The following is a 21,648-nucleotide window of genomic DNA, read 5'->3' as shown; positions in this document are numbered from 1 at the left end:
TAGCTTGCCACACAACTGCCAGACACTTTCAAGAATTCACGCCACAAAACCAATCATCCCAAAATATCTATTGAAGTGACCATGCCGTAACGCGTCCAATACCGTGGACACGGCTATTCGAATAGGTTTTGCACTCTGCAGAGGTGGTACACTTTACCCACAAGTAGGGTACCGCACTACGAACACCTTAGTGTCGCGGCGGATCCTAACAAAGCCATTACCCACCTTAACTGAATCTAACTAGCCAACATGGAAGCTACCATAGGGTTAATGACCCAACAACAAGGTCATAACCGAGACATAACTCACACAAATCGTATTCCTTCTCCATGGTCTCCCGTTGCTCACCCGCTCTCCTTTTGGCTAGCAGAACAACTAGTGGGGTTTATGCTAAGCCGTTGCCCACACAACGGTCGAGTGGTTGTACGCTAAATGGGTTAGGCAAGATGACACCTCAGCTCATCCTTATAATGACCAGACGGACATCTCCCGTCCATGCTCAACCACAAAGGTACAAGCACACTAGTGGCATTTCACACAGAAAACGCCGTCCATCTCGTCAGGTTATGTCTTTCTTTTATTTTCTCAAAATCCCATTTTATCTTTTAAAACACTCATACCCTTATTTTTGGTAAATCGCTTGTGGTCACGGTTTAAATTCTAATAAAGGAATAACCAGTAATAAGCATCTTTAGCAGGAGTTGACGTCTAACTGGGCAAATCCTAGGTCATCAAGGAATAGTCATAGCAATCAAGGGGTGGCTATCCGACCATGTCTTGCAATAAAAATGATGCATTTTATAAAACAGGCCAATAGGTTGCTTTTATAAAACTGGGATAAATATGCATCAAAGGATGGAATTGGACTTGCCGTTCACAAAGCCTTCCGGGAAGTCTTGCTCGAGTTACTGTCCTTCATGTTCGGGCTCGCGGTACTGGTCCCCGGACTCTTGCTTGCAGTAATGCTCGTCGACGGGTTCTCCCTCGGTCACCTCGTGATCTACGGCGCACACAAACAAACATTCCATAAAGAAAAAGAAATAAAGGTTTTATCTACAAGCCCGAATCAGGAATAACTTATGAAACCATGGTAGAAGGAAAATTTTCAGGAGATTTCTTGATGGCATGGTCGACATTATGCTAGAAATGGCGTGGTAAAGTTTCGGGGCAAACGGAAGGTTTTTGGCGCATGAAATGATAGGCCGAACGGGGTTTTAGGGAAGGGATAAGGGTCCAAGGACCTATTTGTAATTACTGTTGGGAGGGGAGGGCTCGATTAGAATTTCTAGAAATACCTAGGGTACCCTGGGAAAGGTCGGGGGTTTATCCGTAATTATTTTGTATAGGAGGGGGGTTCATTTCCTAAATAGAATGAGCATGGGGTTTATTTGGAAAAAGGGATTAAGGAGAGGTGGGGCTCTTAAGGGGATAGGCAGAAGGGCAGGGGGCTCAGGGCAAATGTGCCCTTCTTCCTCCTCCCGTTACCAGGAACAGAGGAGGGGGAGAGGGGCCGGCGGCGGCGCCGATTCCGGCAGCTCCGGGGCACGGCGGCGGCCAGGGGCAGGGGCAAAACGGAGAGGGGAGCACGGGGGACCTATTCCTCTACTCACCACGGGCCGGGGTGGCGCGAGGCGGCCTGCCCACGAGGGCCAGGGGCGGCGGGCGGAGGGCCTGGTGGCGGCAGCAGTGTAAGGCTGGGGAGGGGGAGCTAGGGGCGACGGCAGAGGTGGTGGTGGTGGCGGGGCGCGGCGTGGGGGTATTTATAGGCCGGCGAGGGCGGGAAGGAGGGGCGCGATGGAGGCCGGCGAGCTCCGGAGCACGGCGGCCAGTAATGGCGGTGGGGGCGGCGGTGGCGCTGAGTCGTCGATGCGCAGGGCTGTCGGTGGCGCGTAGCGGGGAGGGGCGGCCTGGGGGACGTGCTGCGCAGGGGGGGGCGGCCAGTGGCGAGGCGACGCGTGGCGGTCGGCTCTGCTCGGCGTCGTGGCACGCCGGGGCAGCGCGAGCGCCAAGACGGCAAGGGGGCACGGCGTGCGCAGAGGAGGGGCCAAGTTAGGTCGTTCCTGTGGAGTCGTCAATGGACGGAGGGGGTGGTGGCCGGGCGCTCGGCGTCGAGCTCTGCTCAACATCGTGCTGCGCGTGCAGGGGAACGAGGGAAGGAGCAGGAAAGGAGAAAGAGAAAGGAAGGGAGAGGGGGGCTGCGTCGGCGGGATTCGCGGCGACGGTCGCGAGAGTGCGGCACGACGCGCGAGAGGGGGGGCTGCGTCGGCGGGATTCGCGGCGACGGTCACGAGCGCAGGGTTGAGCACGCGGCACGGCGCGCGGGTCGAGGAACAGAGAAAGGATGGCGATTAATTTTTGGATGTCAGACGGCGAGACGTCGGGAAATGTTTTGGGTGATTAAGAGCTCTGACGGTAGAGGGTTTAGGAGCGATCCGAGCTTGACGACGAAAAAGTTTTGAAAATTATTTTTAGCGAGTGATTTGTACTGTAATTTAAATAGGGTAAAAACGCGGGCGTTACAGGCGGCAATGGTGCTGAAATCTCTCACAAAACGCCGATAGAACCCTGCAAGACCAAGAAAACTTCGCACCTGTGTAATAGTCTGAGGAGTAGGCCAGCTCCTAATGGCATCAATCTTTGCACCATCCACTTCAATGCCCTGAGGAGTCACAACATAGCCAAGAAAAGCAACTCGATCGGTGCAAAAAATGCACTTCTGAAGGTTAGCATACAAGCTCGCCGCTCTCAAGGCGTCAAAAACAGCACATAGATGATCCAAATATTCCTCATGTGACTTGCTATATATCAAGACATGATCAAAATAAACCACCACAAATTTACCAATGAAAGCATGTAAAACCTCATTCATCAAACGCATGAAAGTGCTAGGTGCATTAGTTAAACCAAAAGGCATCACTAACCACTCATATAAACCAAATTTTGTCTTAAAAGCAGTTTTCCATTCATCACCCAACTTCATGCGAATCTGGTGGTATCCACTATGCAAATCAATCTTTATAAAAATTATAGCGCCACTTAACTCATCAAGCATATCATCTAACCAAGGTATAGGATGACGGTATCGAATAGTTATGTTGTTAATGGCTCTACAATCTACACACATGCGCCATGTACCATCTTTCTTAGGAACCAAAAGCACAGGTACAGAACAAGGACTAAGGCTCTCACGCACATACCTGCGGTCCAAAAGCTCTTGGACTTGTCGCTGAATCTCTTTAGTCTCCTCGGGATTGGTCCTGTATGCTGCTCGGTTGGGCAAAGACGCTCCCGGAATCAAATCAATTTGGTGCTCAATACCTCTCAAAGGTGGCAACCCCGGTGGGAGCTCATTTGGAAACACATCCTCATACGCCTGCAAAATGTCAGCGACCGCAGGAGGCAAAGTGCTAGCTATATCACGAATAGGACATAAAGAATCCTTACATATCAAAGCATAGCACACAGTAGAAGCATCCATATCATATAGATCATATTTGGTTACAAGCATTGTCACACCCGATTTATAAGAACATAAATCGAGCAATCATATATGCGCCAGGATCAAGTCACGCATATATACAACAGATTATCAAGATATCACAACACATGTCAGGAATAACTTTAATATAAAACGTAAATGAATCATAAATGAATTATTTTCTTACAACCGAATCAAGAATCGGTTCAAGAGTGCGGAAGCGTAAAAGAGATACATAAAGAGCTGGGCGCCACAGGGACGTCGACTGGGAGACAAACACCTAGAAGTCGTCGAAGCCGCTGACGTAATCCTCCACGTTGCCGGGCACTGAGCAGCAGTCGAAGATATCCAAAATAGAACAGAAGAGTAGAGAGGCAAGTGTGAGTACAAACTAGTACTCAACAAGTATAACACGAGTATGAGGCTCTAAGGTTAGCTGACTCAACTGCATTAGCTTTTAATCTTGGCAAATTTTATTAAAGCTAATTACTACAAGTGGATGAGTTACCATACACCCAAATTGTATAAGAATTAATCAATATTAATTAGGAACTACTGTGAACCATCCAAACCAAAACCACCCGGGGAATCTCCCTAATCAAAGGTTGATAACCCCACTAATCAGACGGAGGATCTGGGCCGCTCATGACTGTGAGCACAGCTGATATATCAGTTTTACACTCTTGAGAGGTTGCACAAATTTACCCACAAGTCGTGAGCTACGCTAGTTGTTCATCACACTTCCTTAGGTGGGATGGCTAGCAAGCACACTACGAGACCGTTACAAAGAATCACGTTGGTAAGGTGTAACCGCTAAGGATTCTGGATCAGCTACGATGGGGCCTACCTCCGGGGGTACAAGCACACAGCACAGACCAAGCCAGAGGAGCAGGGACCATTGAAGCCTACCACCCCTCTTGCCCACGCAGGTAAGTTACTCCCGAACCAAAATGACCTAATTAGTAAGTCAAGACCGTCCCATTCCAGTCTTGTGGTTGCGCGGTTGTCCCAGGTTGTCGCTCTATGAACCGGTCCTTATGGAGAGTGGCCAACCAAGCACTAAGCACTGTGCTGGCCCCCTAAACCATGTTTCTAACAAAAACATCTTTTAAGGACGCACAAACCACTCAAGCACACAGCACAGAGGGTCGGCTCCAGAATTAAGTTGCATAAGACCATTAATCAAATTAATTAAAAAGGACCCAGGTATGTTATAGCGCAGCAACCTAGCACAACTAACCAAAAATGCAACTCATAGGATATATATAAGGATATAAAGGTGGCTAGGAAGTCCTTATAGGTATACAGTATTAAAATGCAGTATGAAATTGTATTTAAAAGTGATAGGAGGTTCATGTTATACTTGCTTTCCTCGTACTCTCCCGGCTGCTGCTCGAACTGCTCGGAAGACGGCTGCTCCTGGTACTGGTCCAAAGGCTCCGCGTCTACTCACGATCATCAAGCATGGCCCAGACATACACACATGCACAAGCCATAGCAAACTATAAGAAACAGTACAACATTACATAGAAATAGCACACAAAACCATGCTAGAACTATTCTACGCGTTACAACGATCGCGTGGATATAAAGAACACCTAAAACGGAGCTAAAACGCGAAAACTACGCTTGAAACAAGATCCAGGGACCTATTTGTAAGAAAAACAGGGCAACCAGGGGCTTCTGGACAAAGCCCGGGGACCTAAACATAATTAAACCCTAGACTCGGGGGCTAACTCGTGAAAACTCTGGACCTGGACTGCGGGTACTAATCCCTGAAAGCGCGGGGGTCTAAACGAATAAAACAGGGCTGGACTGCAATTATTTTTGACTTAAGATGGACCGCGGGTTGTTTACTCCAAAAGATAGGGGTTCTTTAGCAAGAATGCCAAGCCAACCGGTATTGGTGGATTTGATCCGCTGGATCCAGATCCAAAGGTCACGATTTCATGAGATCCCGATCTAATCCGGGACGTGGGCTACCGATCCAACGGCCGTGGGAATTGGGGACGCAGGTGGCGGCGATTGCTCACCGGAAGGGGCTTCCGCGGTGGCGCCTCGCCGGCCTTGGCAGTTCCTGGCCATCCGGTCTCGATTCTGGGTGGAGCTCGGTCGGGGAGGAAGCTAGTGACCCGCCTAACCTACCTAGGGCTTGCTTGGGCACGGCTCTGCGGCGCACTACGGTCACGGCGGCAAGCCCGTGCTCGCTTGGCGGCGCTCCGACGCGAGGACGTTCCGTCCGTGGGGCTGGCCTACCAGCTACCACTTCTACCTCAAGAGCACCAGGAGATTGAGAGGGTGCTTACCGAGGCACTAATTTGAACAGAGACGGTCTGCCGGGGCGTGACGGCGGTGCTTGGCGGGAAGGGCGGTACGGTGCTCGGCGGGGAAGCCGCTGCAGTGGAGCTCCGGGCCTCTAGGTTGCGGAAACCGATCCGGGGAACCCCTGTGGAGGTGGCTAGGGGGGTTAGGAAAGCCCGAAGTGCACCGGTGGCGGGGAACCAAAATGCGGCGGCGCTTACCGACGGTGGCCAACGACGGCAGCGGCCCAAATCAAGCGGCTGACAGGCGGTGCGGGGCTCGGTTGCGCTGGGGATCTTGGCGGCGGCTTAGGGCAGCCCAAGAGCGCGGCTACGGATAAGAAAGGGGAGGGCCGGCAACCTCAGCGTGCGGGCCACCGGTCCAACGGGTGCCGCGCATGCCGCGGGCAGTTGCCGCCCGAGCCTCATCCGAGCTCGGGTGACTTCCAGAGGGTTCTAGGCGGGGTGTAGAGCGGGGGAGTGGGCCCAGGGGGAAGCAGCGGAGCGGGACCACGCCCAGAGACGGGCGGCAGGACCGGCGGGGAGAAAACAGGGGAGGCCGCGAGGGGGAGAAGAAGCGCCTGACCAGTGGGACCGGTCTGGCAGCGGGAGGAAAGAGGGAGAACGGCCGTGGGGGCTGCTCGCGTGAGGGGGAAGCTGGCTCGGGCTGGGCCGGGGAGACGCTGCGGCCCAGGGGGAGAAGAGAGAAGAGAGGCGCGGGCTGAGGGGAAGCTGGACCGTGGCACAGCCCACGCGGGGAGGGGAGAGAAGAGGAGGACCCGAGAGGAAAGGGAAGAGGGAGCTGGGCCGCCGTGGTAATTTGGGCCAGGGGAAAGAGAGCCCGTGAGGAGAAGAGGGAGAAAGCTGGGCTGGGCTAGACTTCTTTGCTTCCTTTCTTCTTTCCTATGTCTTTTCCACCCCCAAACATTCAAACCATTCTATTTGAATTCAAATAATTTTGAATTCAAACCCACACAAATAAAACCATGCACCAGCATGAATGCACAAGCAAGTTGACTTATAATAAATTTTAATTACTTGCTTTATAAAATTACTTTAAACGCGAGATAAATTAGAGAATACCCGGAAACTTTTATTTAAGCCCAAATAAATTCCTCAAAATTTAGGAAAATTACATTAGGGTGTTACAAGCATATTATGATTTTTCAATTTAATAGCAGCCTGGGTTGCAAGTGGGGCAGCAACATTAGGTGAAGCAAGTCGTTCTTTATCAGCTTGTACAATTTCAGCAGGGGTCATTGGGTGCAAAGTGATTTTCTGGCCCTTATACATAAGTGTGTATGTGTTACTTCTACCATGGTGGACAGCATCATTATCAAATTCCCACATCACAATCTGCATAATCAGAATATGGACCAAGAGAAAAATGCACCCGTGCAGTTTGATTTACCTTAACCTTACCTGAGTCATTTAGCCACTGAACATGGTAAGGATGTTTATGAGGACGTGTGGCTAAACCCAACTTCTGGACCAAATCAGCACTAACCAGGTTGTTGCAGCTGCCTCCATCAATGATTACACGTGCACACCGATCGTGGATCACAAATAAAATCTGGAACAAATTATGGCGTTGCATCTTGTCTGCTTGTCCCAATTGTGTACTGAGGACACGGTGGACAATACAAATCCGCTGAGAGCCCGCATCACTCGCACTTAATGAAAGACCCTCATTAGAAGGTGGGTCATCCTCAGTGTCGTCCTCAGCATCCGAAGTACTTACGTAGCCACCATCAGCAGTGGCAATGTATGTCCGCTTGCTTGGGCATTCTCGAATCACATGGCCAAAGCCCTGGCAACGATGGCACTGAATGCTAGAGGAAGAGCGCGCTGCTGGTGAGGCACTCTTGGCCGGTTCCTGCACACGAGACTTACCATCGGTGGGCGTGTTTGCTGGAGCTGGTGACACCGCCGTGGAAGCACCTTTGGGAGTAAAAGACTTGGGCATGTAGGATCTGTTGGAGGTGCTCCTGCTCTGAGGTGGTTGCTGCTGTTGTTTGTCCTCCCTGCAATTCTTTTTCTGCAAGCATAGCAAGCTGGAACAACTGGTTGGTGGTAGTAAAAGATTTATAGTCAATAATGTCCTGAATTTCACGTTTCAAACCACCATAAAAACGACACACTTTATCTTCAGCATCGTCAACTACACCACATCGAACCATGCCCTTTTGAAGCTCTGCATAATACTCCTGAACAGACATATCACCCTGATCTAAATGTTGTAATTTCTTACGCATATCACGCTTATAAGATGCATTGCTATCTTAAGCGCATCCCATGAATCAGGTTGTATATTTAATTGAGCACATTCTTGCCACCAGATTATAGCAAAATCTTAAATTCATTAGAGGCTTGTCTAACCCTATGTTGGTTGGGAACAAGATGGGAAGCAAATTTTTGTTCAACAATCATCTCCCAATCTAAGTATTCCTCTGCATCATAACGACCATGGAAAGAAGGTATGGTAAATTTGACTTTGGCATAAGGATCATCATTACCTGTAGTGCGCCGATGTTTGGTTCCTCCCATACCTGTTTTATTCTTGCGAAGACGTTGACGACAGACCTTCTCCGCACGAGTCTTAGCCATATCAGGCTCGCCATCAGACCCAAAAATGATGTCATCGTCATCCTCTAGCCAGTCATCATCGTCATCTTTGCTCTTGGAAGGGTTGACTTCAAGACGTTGAACCCTGTCAGTCAGTGTAGAGAGGCGTTTGTTGACACCCTCAATCGTATGATTGGCCCCTTGGATGTCTTGCGCCACCTTATTTATCTCCTTAGCGAAAAACTCCTTGAGTTCGTCCTTCATGGCCTGCAATTCACTAGAGAAAACAGGTCTGTCGTCCGGCATGGTTAGTGAAACAAAAAGACCCTATGAAATAGGTGGGTTTGTTGGTGGAATCACACCCTCACACGCGTCTTACCAAGTTCTTACCAAGTTCTTACCAACACAAGCAGTGGGATGGTACAACCGGTGGATGGTGAAAAAACCTGTGAGAAGAGGGTACCAAGATTGCAAGGGTCCTTCGCTGCACTGAGATGAAGTGTAGGTATATGGAGCTGTAGGAAGGCACAATATATATGCGTATGTGAAACAAAATCGAGTGCAGAGGAGCAAAGTTCAATAACTATCCAAAGTACAAGTCACAATTCCTGGCTAAGACATGTCCTAGGCGTAGCACAACAAGCTGGAACAAAGAACAATGGAAGAAACTCACAAAACAATCAGAATGGCAGTACCGTAAATATTATACTAGCAATGCCAAAAAGGCACTAGTGCAAAGCCTAGTTGATTTCAATTTTCTTTTTTCAATGATTTTTTTGATATTTTTCTCAGCATAAGCAACACCAGAATAGGAACCACACCAAGTTTCACCTAAAACAGAGATCAGATGTGGTCTACAGAAAATCAAACAGGTATGCCGAAAAGCGTGCTGGACAGAAACTGAATTTTTTAATTATCTTCCTGATTTTTTTGAATTTGTTGAGATCGGCCTGACCGGCGAAGCCGGGTGAATTGTATGTGCAACTTTTTGTTGCCAAGCTCCTGTAAAAATTTCAGCCAAAATGGAGAACCGAGCGAAAAGTTATGCCTATTTTATGGAAGGTATCTCAAGTTATGTTTTTTCGAAGGCACAACCCGGCAGATAGATCAGCAGCGGCTAGGGCACAAATTCTTCCTGGTATGCGCAATGGGTAATCGCCAGATGAATCCAAGGGGGGCTGCGGTGCAAGACAGAAGGCACAAGGCGGCTCGCAACCTATCTAGGGCTGGCGCGGTGAGAGTTCACACAAGGCGGCTAGCGAGGGCAAGTCGGAGTAATGGGATGGATCGACTTGGGATCTGGGTAATGGTGGATGGGATAGCGGCGGAAACAAAAACACAGCGACGGTGCGGTTGAACCACGACGAAGATAAATCCTAAACCAGCAACACGACTCGACCACGGACACAAACTGAACAAAGCGAGTCTGAAAACGAAATTGCAAAGGCTAATAAGGGTTCAAGGACAGCGGAATATTTTTTTGTATGGCAATTTTCTGGAGTTATAGGATGATAGAACAAACTAAACTAGGGTAAACCTGACGGTAATACCTGAGGCTCTGATACCACTTGATATGAACGGGGGTGCCCGATCTTCCGTCAGGTGAAGGAAAACTCGTTTTGGTCGGAATGCGACACACCGATCCGGCTTCAAGTCAGCAACTCGAACCCCGCAATCTTAGCACCACAACTCCTCTGGTTATCAACCGTAGTCACAATCCAATTGATCTCGCCGAGAAGGCTAATCCCTGCCTGCGAAACGAGGAACACAAGTAAGAACTCGAAAGAAACGCAGCACTCAAATTAAAGTCACAACTGCAGATGATTGATTAAGCTCGAAAGTTGGGGTTCTACAAACCGAAAGACGGCGACTGTTCAAAAGACAGATTGATCTAAAGCAAAACCCAAACCCTAATGAGGGCGGCGGCTACTGAAATATAGGGAATAGGGGCGTGGCTTCCCCCTGGACACGCCCCTAATGGGCTCAACGAAGATACACGGCCCAAAGGCCAAAATACGATGTCGCAGCACCGGGACAGAATCTGGACGCCAGCTTTCTTGGACAATTTCCAACGACTCAGAAGGAGTTTGGACCTGAAACCAACGCCAATAGAAGCTCCATGAAATTATCTTTCCGTCCATATGTGGATCGTCGAATTCGGACTTCGGATGTGGCCTGGGCGTCCAATTTACATCAGGCTGCTCCTGAACTCCGAGGTGGACTCGAAGTTAAATTGGATTGGGTCTCCATGTGGCTTGGCGGCCCTTGCTGTTCCTCCACACCTCCATGCTCCTCTCCATGTGTTCCCTCGACCTCTTCTTGGTTTCTAATCATATTGTAAAAATTAGATAGCAAACCATTCTCACAATTATTAACAAAAACGCTTAGGAGCGAGCTCACCTCTAAATGTAATTGTCGCGCGCGAGATCTTGTGATTGGAGCTTGAATGGTTTGAATATCCAGCGAATGAACCTCTTGTATATCCATAGGAGTGATGTCCTCATCACATTGCTTCCAAGCTACTAGAAAATAGTTAATAAAACCTGGCATATTGTGTAACCCTTGATTCACTACAATGAGGTAAATGAAAATTTATTGCCCAATGTATCATCAGAAAAACTAAGCTTTATGTTTTGCAATATAAACTCACAACCAATTGCCTGTATTATTCAAGTCTATCATAGCAGGCAACATATCAGGTGCAAACGAGTCTGTCCGTGCAAACCCGTGCAAACAAACTAACAAAAGTCGCAAACAATTCTCAAAAAAATTATGTATATACTTGATAACCTTCCTTACCACTGTATAAAATTTTAAGTTCAAATTCATCATATGTTAAGAGATACAAAAAAGAGAAAGTTTTAAGAGTTTTCTCTTTTATTTATCTCTCAGAATTTTCTCTTTTTTGTATCTCTTAACATATGATGAATTTGAACTTAAAATTTTATACAGTGGTAAGGAAGGTTATGAAGTATATACATAATTTTTTTGAGAATTTTTTGCGACTTTTATTAGTTTGTTTGCACGGAGTTTGCACGGACAGCCTCGTTTGCACCTGATATGTTGCCATCATAGCATGACATATATAATAACAGAATCAAGTATTCGCAATTATTTTTTATTCTCTTAAATACTAGTCATATCACATCAGGTATTCCCTGACAGTCTTATTTAAAATCTTTGCATAATATCCTCGATCGAATACATCCCCGTATCCGCATCCCTTGGTATCTACAAGATAGTTTATGCATATTCTTAATATTCATCCGTACATTATCTCAAAATTATTTTTTATGAGTTTCCAAAAACTTGCTGCACTGTACCTCCTATGCAAAATGACCTAATTGTTAGAAATTTTACAAATTAAGGTTTTAAAATATTCTAAAATATTATACATTAGTGACGTCATGATTCACATATTTGGCATTACTGCATTACTACATATTTACCATACTTGCTATATCATACTGGCATTATACATAGAACTGTATCTGTAGTGGATGAATTCCTCAAAATAATTCTCATCTAATCCAATCTCTTTTCTCTCAATTCCTCTCTCTACCCTCCTTTTATTTCTTGGTTCTTGACCAAGCTAGTTTATGCATTAGAAATAATTTCCTTCTCTTTTCTCTCAACTCTCTGATGCCATATCACCATTACGACTGCATGGCGCGCTAATTGATACTATAGAAACCATCCTATAATTTTCAACTTTGTTTGTTTGCATGTTTCTTAAAGGACTAAGTATGTGTTTGGATTGAAGATTGAAGAGGGTTGGGATGGGTTGGACTCAGATGAACTCGTGTTTGGATGAGAAGTCATGTGGGTTGGGATGAACTTAGAAGAGAATATACTGAGTAGATGCAGGTTGGACTGATCCCTCCAAATCGAGGGGACCAAACCAACCCACTTTATTCCCGTCACGTATCATCTCCTTCCATCAGCTGAGGCTTCGGCAAGAGGGAGCGGGCGACGTGGCGCTGGACAGAGCGGGTGGCGTGCGGCGTGGGCCAGAGCGGGGCGGGACGACGCTGGCGCTAGTGAGCAGGGAGTGGGCGGTGGTGCGGGGCAGGGAGCAGGCGGCACGGGGCGGGGCAGCTCGAGGCGCGGGCGGGCGGCGCAGTGCGGGGCAGGAGCGGGCTCGAGCGGGTCCTACTCCAGTGGGAGTAGGCGGCGGTGCCGAGAAGGGAGCAGGGAGCGGGCGGGTCCTGCTCCAGTGGGATGAAGAAGGGGGGAGGAGGAAGAAGATGAGCACGAGAGGTTGACACACGGGTCCCGTTGGAAGACTGACTAACGGGGTTAAGACGACTACCTCAACCCACATGCTTATACCTTGAACTAAACACAAAATGAGGATAACCTCAACCCCTCAATCTAACACAAAATGAGACCAACCCATCCCACAAAGTTCCAAATCCAAACACATGCTAATTGACCAAAGTCTCAAAAATTTAGAGACCCTTCTAGAGCGAGATGTAATTTTAAGATGCCAAATGGCACCGCTGGATTAGTAGTCTTGTCACAAATGATAGGTAATTTTCAGTGTGGAGTATCGAACATATTCAGAACCTAAAAAGTATGTTTTGCAAAAATCTAGTAGAGAGGACCACTTGAACCACTTTGTTTATGCCATAATGCCGAATAATAACACGCCACTACAGCCCTATGTGGCTCCAGAAAACTATGATCATTTAACAGCCAGGAGAGGATCTCCAAGGAATATTCCATGGATTATTCCAAAAAAGGTTGCCAACACAACCATCCAAATCAAAATATAAAACATTTTTGGGTTACTGTAAACAATGACCAGTTCATCATCATGCATAATAATAATATGGCATATTGTGCAGTGTGCACGTAAGAATTCCATTCTTATATATGCAAGATGAAAATCAAAGCATACCTTGTATATACTAGCGCGGTCACATCATCCTACTGCCAGATAGGTGTGGTAGTTCTCCAAAAGAGGAAATAAAAGATAAATGTCATCAGGGAGAAAAGTGATTACTCTTAGGAGTGTTTGGTGTCCTAAATATTGCGACCGTGAACTCATACTAATTTTGAATTGTCACGATTTGCACTGCTTAGGTAAAGCCGGCGTGTTTGCTACCATTTTTCTGTACCCACTACTCCAGTGCCCCCATCACCGCCGGTTCAAAAAGGGTATCACCGCTTGTTTAGGGGGCGTTGGATTTAAGTTAACGGTGTGTGTGTCGGGGGGTGGGGGCGGGGGAGTGTGACATTCCAGGTACTTAGGAAATAGGCACATTAAATTCTAGTACGAAATGGTGCTTAGTGTGTGTTTGTTTTGATGAATGCCTTTAAAAACTTAAAAATACGTTAAGTATTTCTGTAATATTGGAAAAATTAGGGTTCTTTTTGTAAATTGTGTACAAATGGAAGGTAATTTCAAAAATATGTGAAGGGTTGATTTGCAAATGTGAGTTTTCACTTTTTAACCACTATAAGAAGTGTAAATGCTTCAAGGTTCCAGTAAAAAGGTAAAACTTATTTTTGGATTTATTTGAAATTGAATGATTTGTTGGTTTTAAAAATAATTTCAAAACCCTAACTATTTTAAAGTTGGATCCTAAAGCAAAGTGATAGATCTTTTTAAGCTCTACACTTTTGACTTTGGGCATATTTTCATTAGAGCTATAGTTTGGAAGAAAATTTTACTTTACAGTGAACTCCTTGAACTTTTGCAAAATTTACAAACAGGTCCTCATCTTCTTCCTCCTACTTCCCCTCTCTGTTTCTCTGCAGCGCCGCCCACCGGCCATCGCCGGCGTTTTCCCCAGCCGCCAGCTGCCCCCTCGCTGCTCTTCCTGCGCCACATGGCCCCCAACTAGCCCGCCCGCCGCTTAAACAACCCCGCTGGCTCCTCCTCGCGCGGACGCGTTGCGCCGCCGCCCGCCAGAGCCGCCACGCTCGCCGTCGACCGCCAGCTGCGCGCCTCTTTTTAGCTTGGGGATGCGCCCAGTAAATGTCTCCTTTCTTTTGTTCCCTCGCGCGCACCGCATTCCTGTTCTTTTCCCCACTCGACTACTTCGCCGGAGCTCCTTTGTCCACCGCCGTCAGCCATCTCCGCCGCTCCTCCTCTCCAATTTCATGCTCCACCAGCACCGCCGCATCTCACTGCCCCTTCGAGACCCACTCTTTTTCCTCCTCCTTTGCACGCGCAGCCCATAACGTTGCACCGGCGATCTCACTCTCCGCCACCATTCTAATTCTAGTCCAACCGAAGTTCCACCCCTTCTCCTCCTTCGCCAAGAGCACCATCAGCACCACATCTCCACGTCAAAGCTCCCTGACCAATTTCCTTCACCTTCCTACACTCCAGTTGCCGGAACACCATCGCCGCCCTCGGAACCTCGCCGCGCCGGCTCTGTTTCTAGTCGAACCGCCGCCTCCGAGCTTCCCTTCTACAATTCCAACCACCCCAAGTCTGCTGTGAGCTCCTGAACCTTTTTCCCCACTTTTCCCTTGCCGCCTGTGAGCCTTCTCGCCGGATTTTAATTCGCCACCGCTCGACTTCTTATGTTCAAGTCGATTAGGGACCCAAATGCAAGCCTTTATTTTTTTCTAGGGTCTTATTTGTAGAATACACGCCTGTTAGCTACACACCCATCGGCCACACGCCCATCGACTACATGTCGATCGGCTACTTTTGCTGAAGAAAAATCACAGCCAATGCATACCCCAATCAACTAGATAAGCTGTCTGAAAGGCATGCTGTGAAATAGATTCGATCAACTCTGTAGTAACCTTCACCAATAGCCATTTGGCATAGAGTTTTTACACCAAAAACTCAACTTAAGTTTATCCTTTCTCAAATATTTTTGTTGTTTGTCCAAATTAGTTAATCCCAGAACCCGACGAGGGTATTTCTGAAGCTCAAGTAAACGTCGCCAAGGGTCTTTCTGAAGCCCCGAGTCCAGGTTCGGAAGATACTGACATTACTAACCCTAGCCTCACCAGTGAAGGCAAGCCCCGGTGCATAATCCAGTTTTTCAAATTATACACTTATTATGTTATATATCTATATTGTGCATTAAGTTTTAGGAGTTGTAATGAAATCCTAGGTGCATGAAACTTAGGAACCTATGTAATGATTTTCTGAGTCTTTACCGAATAGATACTCTGCTAATAGGACCGGCAAAAGTCGAGTGATTTCCTGTCACTCGCGCGATATAGGAGTTGATTGTTTACCATTCTGCAATCACTATAAGGATAACGGACGGGGTTATGTACGATTTCATGACTTGAAAGAATACCCCGTCTGGGTTGATTTAAGTTTGATAAGGTCGCAGTGTGTGGTAGTGGTGGTCAAGTACTTGAAAGTACTAGCCACATACCGTAAATATTGCACGCGGTAAGCCTATTATCTAATTGGCCTGGCAAGTGGACTTACCCCACCACTCGAATTTTGATTTTTGTCACACACACGCACCGACTTGTGGGAATATGTTCCCCGCAGCGGACGGGAGTATGGCCATACAGTCGCGTTGTAGGCGTACGTCCCGCATAGTGAAGGTGCGTATGGTCCTGCAGTCGCTTGTGGTGGCCCTGATCCACGCCCCGGAATAAGATGGGAATGGTTGCCCGGAAAGTTAAGTTTCCGAGCGTGTGAGTTAGGATCCCTTGCAAGGTTATGAAATTTGATTCAGAATTATCCATTTCTCGCGGAGATTGAGACTGCTTGATACTTCTGCGACATAGAGTAATAACAGTAACAGTTAATGGAATAATTTTGATGGATGTTTAATATCTACCTTGCTTGACTAGTATAGGTGCTTGCCTAGAATGGTTAAAAGAAACTAGAATCTGAAAGCTAACATATGAAAGTAAGGACATACTCTTTGTTGCTTTTCAACAAAAGAAAACTAGAGCCGTTCAACCTATCATGGTCTAGTTACGGGCTAAATATACCCAAATGTCGGGTAAGCCTTGCTGAGTATTAGTATACTCAGCCTTGCTAGTAATGTGGTTTTTAGTATGTCATTCGAGGACTCAGTTGCGAGTTCCCCATGGCCCTGCACTTTACCACCTAGTTGGTCCGTGGAATGGGATCCGTCCCCGGCCGGCAATGACCCTTTGGAATGACACTATGCTTTGGGCTAAGTGTGATGCCTACTTTTGCGACGAGTAGTCGTGTTTTCTTTTCGCTGCAGTCTCTGAATAATGTTTGTTAAAACTTAAAGTTTTCAAACAATGCCTATATAAATTTATTTTAGTTAGGTTTTCAGTACTAGTTTGTAGTAACTATTTGGACCTATGTTGTAAAAATGTGACGGTGATTGTATCTCTGGACTCGCCTTCGTGCGAGGTACGCTTGACGATCCAAAATTTGGTGGTTTCATCGGGATGTTACCTGACAGACCATTGGGTTGTTCTGTTTGAAGTGCCATAGGAAGGGCATTCACCGCCGGTTCTAGAACCAGTGTGATGATGGGGGGTCATCACTGCAGGTTTGTGTCCCTAACCAGCGGTGATGGTGCCCTCAACACTGCCAGTTGAAGACACAAACCGCTCATCACTGCTGGTTCAAACCGGTGTTGAAGACCTTTTTTCTATAAAAAAGTATTCATATATTAATATTGCACCATTCTATAGCATATATAATTATAGCAGCAGAATTCAACCAAAGAACTCATACATCGAGATTAGACAAAAGAGCCCATACATCGAGATTAAAACAAAGACGCCATACATCGAGATTAAAACAAAGAGCCCATACACGAGACAATACACAAGCCCATATACAAGTCCATATACCAAATATATTACAGTATTTGATAAGAATAATACAAGCTATGCATTACACCTAAATTATGCTATACTCAGTTCCTGGCTTCACAACATAGTCCATAAGCCATCCGGCTAGTCGCTCTTGAAGTGCTACTAGCTCGGATAAGAGCAATTTAGAAGTATGCAACTCAACATTCTATAAAAATACGAGACACAAGAACACTGATATTAGACAATTTTGGTAATATATGATACATGAACATGCATATCTTAATATGAAATCATTTCATACGAGTATGTTGGCTGCCAAAGTGATCGCCGGTGTAGGTGTGCATGTAATGCATTACGTAGAACCCGCAGTGATTGTTGCCCATAGGCTGCTTGTGGATCCATTTAGCCTCATCTAGACTGAAGTATCCCCAAAAAGGTCTATGAATTTCACTTTTCTTACCGTACCTAGCGAAGGCTCTATGTGCAAAATTATGAATGAGAAATTGCATGGATAAGATACATGACATTCAAATATTCTATAAAATTACTTGCTTTACTTACTTGTTGTAGGCATCAATGACGGGTTGGATTAGTGAAAATGGCCTCTTTCGTGAGTCAAAAATAAGGAATCGGCTTTGGTCAAGGCTGATATCGAGTAGGACATGATGATAGCTGCATATAAGGCACAACAAAGCAAATTAATAATAAACATGGTGAGCATAACTTTGGTTTGGAAGTAAAAAACACACTTAGAAGAAATTGTATGAAAGGAGTATGGATCTTTTATCCTGCATGGCGAGCAAAGCATTATACAAGAAGTTAACAGTTTCTAGTAAGTGGATTGTTTTCTTATGTACAATGCTAGGGTCCAAGAAGCCTATGTTGTTAGTCCCATTTTGTCTGCATTTGTGTGACTCCATTCTAGAAAGAATGATGAAAAGTTAAACATGCTAATGAGTGAAAAATGATGTCAGATGACCACTAGTGAGGATACTTACATAGTCCACAAGGTCATGATTGAGACCACTAGTGGGCTTCACCGCTAGGTCCAGCTATGACCCGACGGTGTTTACGGGCTTCACCGCCAGGTCCAGCTATGACCCGGCGGTGTTGATGGGCTTCATCGCCAGGTCCAGCTACGACCCGATGTTGATGGGCACAGAATTACCACTGTAGCATTTCACCTTGGAGTATTCCACGATATCATGAATTTCCTCGGGGAGTCACTATGGTTAAAGAGTATCGAAGAAGCGAATGATAAACTTCACCAGAGATACCAACTAACTTAGTGGGGGTAAGCCAGATATGATAGATAAGATAATGGCCAAGCAATGACTGTCGCAATTGTTCATCCTTTCAACTTAGGAAACCTAAATCATCTTACCGCGCATATGAGAGGGGAATTTAAGCACAAAATATTTTGTTTTTTATGGTTTTCATTCTTATTGAAAGCAATAAATATACAATTCACTTGGTGGAGATCCTTCCCCAAGCTAGCTCTTGGTTTAAGGTCCGATGAGCAGGACCCTCTCCTTACCTGTTTAACTTGAGGTCCAATCGTCCGTACCTAGAGAGGAGGTAGAGGATAGCGACGTCTTCTTCACTCACCACACCTTCTTGTTCTTCCTTAGTTTTTGTGGTGCGCGTGATGGATCCTCGGATGAGAGCTGTGGTTCTGCCCATAATCCTTGCCCTTCATCATCTTGATGAATCAGGTAGATTTGTTCTCCTTGGGTTGAAACCTGAACATCATATTCCGACCTATGATGCAGAGGCTGATCTATTTAGCCTCAACATCGATCCTGGCTTTGGTGTCCCTTAGGAATGGTCGCACAAGAATGAGCAATATCCCTAAGTCACCCTCCATGTCAAGGACCACGAAATCTGTAAGGATGAATGAACCCTTGACTTGCACCAGGAGATTCTTCACTATCCTCTCAGATACCGTACTGTCGAGTCTGCTAGCTGTATGCACATATATGTTGGGAAAAGAGCTGGATAGCTTATCTTTCAAATGTTACCTTGGGCATAATGTTGACACTTTCTCCAAGGTCGCAGAGGGCTAGCTCAAAGTGGCAATCGAATATTGAGCAACTAACCACTGGGCATCCTGGATCTTCTATCTTTGGTGATGCTAGTTCACCCCATGGGTTTCTTCTTGGGCGTGTGAGCTTTTCTGCATAGTTAGTGAAAAATGACCCCGTGATGGCTTACCCCATTTGGTGGTTACTGCATTAATATTTTCAAGAGTAGGTTTGGGTTGCCCCGGAATCTTCCCTGTCTCAGCAGAAGGAACAGCAGTAGCCAGCTGAGCTAGTTGAGTTTCAAACATGTTGTTGAAGCTCAGGTGCTTCTTGATAGCATAGGAGATGCCATCCATCTTCGCTTGAATGGTCTCCAGGGATTTGTTGTTGGCACCACCTTCTTTTGTAATGATTCATTGACTTTTGCTTGGCCAAGGACAAGATCCCTCAAGGAAGGTTGGTTAGGATTAAATGAATTTGAATTACCATTACCTCCTTGGTAGTAGGGGTGCGATTGATTCCAGTTGTTGTTGTTGTTGTTCATGTACATGACATCTTCATGGGTTTCGGGGCAATTGTTACCCGAATGTTTGGTGTTCCCGTAGACCTCGCATGTCATGCGAGCATCTAGGGCTTGAAGTGCTTGCGTTGGAGCCTTGTCTTTGGGATGTTCCTCTATCTTCTTGAAGAGGAGGTCGAGTTCAGCGACTAGCATGTCCGTCTCCTTGACGATGTGCATGCCCCGCTAACGTGGTTGGAGTCGTTCCTCATTCTAACCTTGGTTGGACACCATCTTCTCGATCAAAGTTTTGGCCCTGTCAATGGTTAGCGAGAAGAAAGCACCACCTGCAACAGCGTCGACGTGGTCCCGAGCTATCAAAGTCAGCCCGTTGTAGAATTCTAAAGAACAAGCCAATCATCCGTCCTATGGCGAGGACATGCTAGGATGAACTGCTGAAGCCTCTCCCATGCTTTAGAAATTGACTAATTAGGCGTCTGCTGGAAATGAGAGATTCTTCCTCAAAGAGCATTGGTTTTGCCCATCAGGAAGAATTTGGCGAGGAATGCCTTGGTACAATTTTCCCATGTGTCCGCTGTGGCAGAACCAACCTGAATTACACCGGCTCAAGTACGCAAGTCCTCTCTCAAGGGCTCCAATGTACTTCAAACGGTGTAATCCCCTTGGCCTGTCGGGTAACGTCCCGATGAACCACCGAATGCAGGATCAAACAAGGTACCTCGCACGAAGGCGAGTCCAGAGATACAATCACCAACATATTTTACATCACAGGCATATATATTACATGAGTTGTCAAAAGTAATATTAGTTTCAAACTGATGGAAATTATTACAAACCGGTTCAAGTTCTCAAGTTTATGGCTGCGGAGTTTAAAACGCGGTCATTGTACACGTCGCCAATACAGACATCATGCTAAGCCCTGGCATGACATCACTCGGTATGATCAGTGTTGGTCGGGGACGGGTCCCACTCCACGGACCAACCATCGGGCAGAGGGTAAGGCCATGGCATAGGCAGAGCAGAGTCCTCAGGGGGATTACCTGAATAAAAGTCACAATGCAAGACTGAGTATTCTAATACTTAGCAAGGTTTACCCATTTCATGGTATACTTAGCCATGTAACTAGACTTATGAAGACTTTCATGGTTATGATATAGTTTTTAGCTGAAAAGCAACAAAGAGTTGATCCTTAATTTTAAATTTTAGCTTTCAAGTTCTATGTGAATATCCATTCTAGAATAAGCACCTATAACTATTCAGGCATGGTAGAATCTTTAGCCAAACATCATCTTTGATAACCATAAAGTTGCTCTTGTTACTCTATATGGCAAAGGGATCAAGCAGTCTCAATTTTCGCGAGAAACAGACGATTCTTGAATCGAGTTTCAGCCTTGCAAGGGTAAACCTAGCTCACACGCTTGGAACATTCCAACGATTGTTCCGAAACAACCGTTTGCCTTTCATTCCGACTCGTGGATCAGATCCACCACAAGCGACTGCAGGACCATATGCACATCCAATGTGCAGGACGTACGTCTGTAGTGCGACTACACGACCGTACTCCTGGTTGCACTGCAACACGTATTCCCACACGTCGAATTGAGTAACAGGAAAAACCAAATACGAGTGGTGGGAGGTATGACCACTCCTCGGGCCGATTGGTTACTAGGCTTACCGCTTACCATATTTCACGGCATGTGGCTAGTACTTTCAAACGCTTAACCCCCGCTACCACACACTGCGACCTTAACCAAATTCACCAACACAGACGGGTATCATCTCAAACATGATACATCACATAAATCCCGTTCGTCATCCTTATAGTGATTACAGGAATGTAAACATTGCAACTCCTATATCGCGCGAGTGACAGGAAATCACCCGACTTCTACCGGTCCTATTAGCGTAGCAGCTATTCAGACTCAAGTTCTAGTATTCAATACATTGGTTCCTAGGAAAATGCAACTAGGGTTTCCCATACAACTCCTAAGAACTTAACGCAGAGGTAGGTATAAATAA

The 21,648-nt window shown here is 46.3% G+C and overlaps 1 non-coding gene across 1 annotated transcript; it reads left to right on the top strand.

Moving 5' to 3' along the window:
• The first annotated feature begins 20,031 nt into the window (after positions 1 to 20,031).
• On the top strand, positions 20,032 to 20,138 carry LOC112898637. The gene has a single exon (XR_003229898.1). It is a non-coding gene; the product is annotated as a small nucleolar RNA R71 (small nucleolar RNA).
• The last annotated feature ends 1,510 nt before the right edge of the window (positions 20,139 to 21,648 follow it).

The sequence above is a fragment of the Panicum hallii genome, chromosome 6 (genome assembly GCF_002211085.1).
Source record: "Panicum hallii strain FIL2 chromosome 6, PHallii_v3.1, whole genome shotgun sequence".
Lineage (NCBI taxonomy): Eukaryota > Viridiplantae > Streptophyta > Magnoliopsida > Poales > Poaceae > Panicum > Panicum hallii.
Note: the sequence above shows the minus strand (reverse complement) of the source record. Positions and strands in the feature narration are given on the sequence as shown.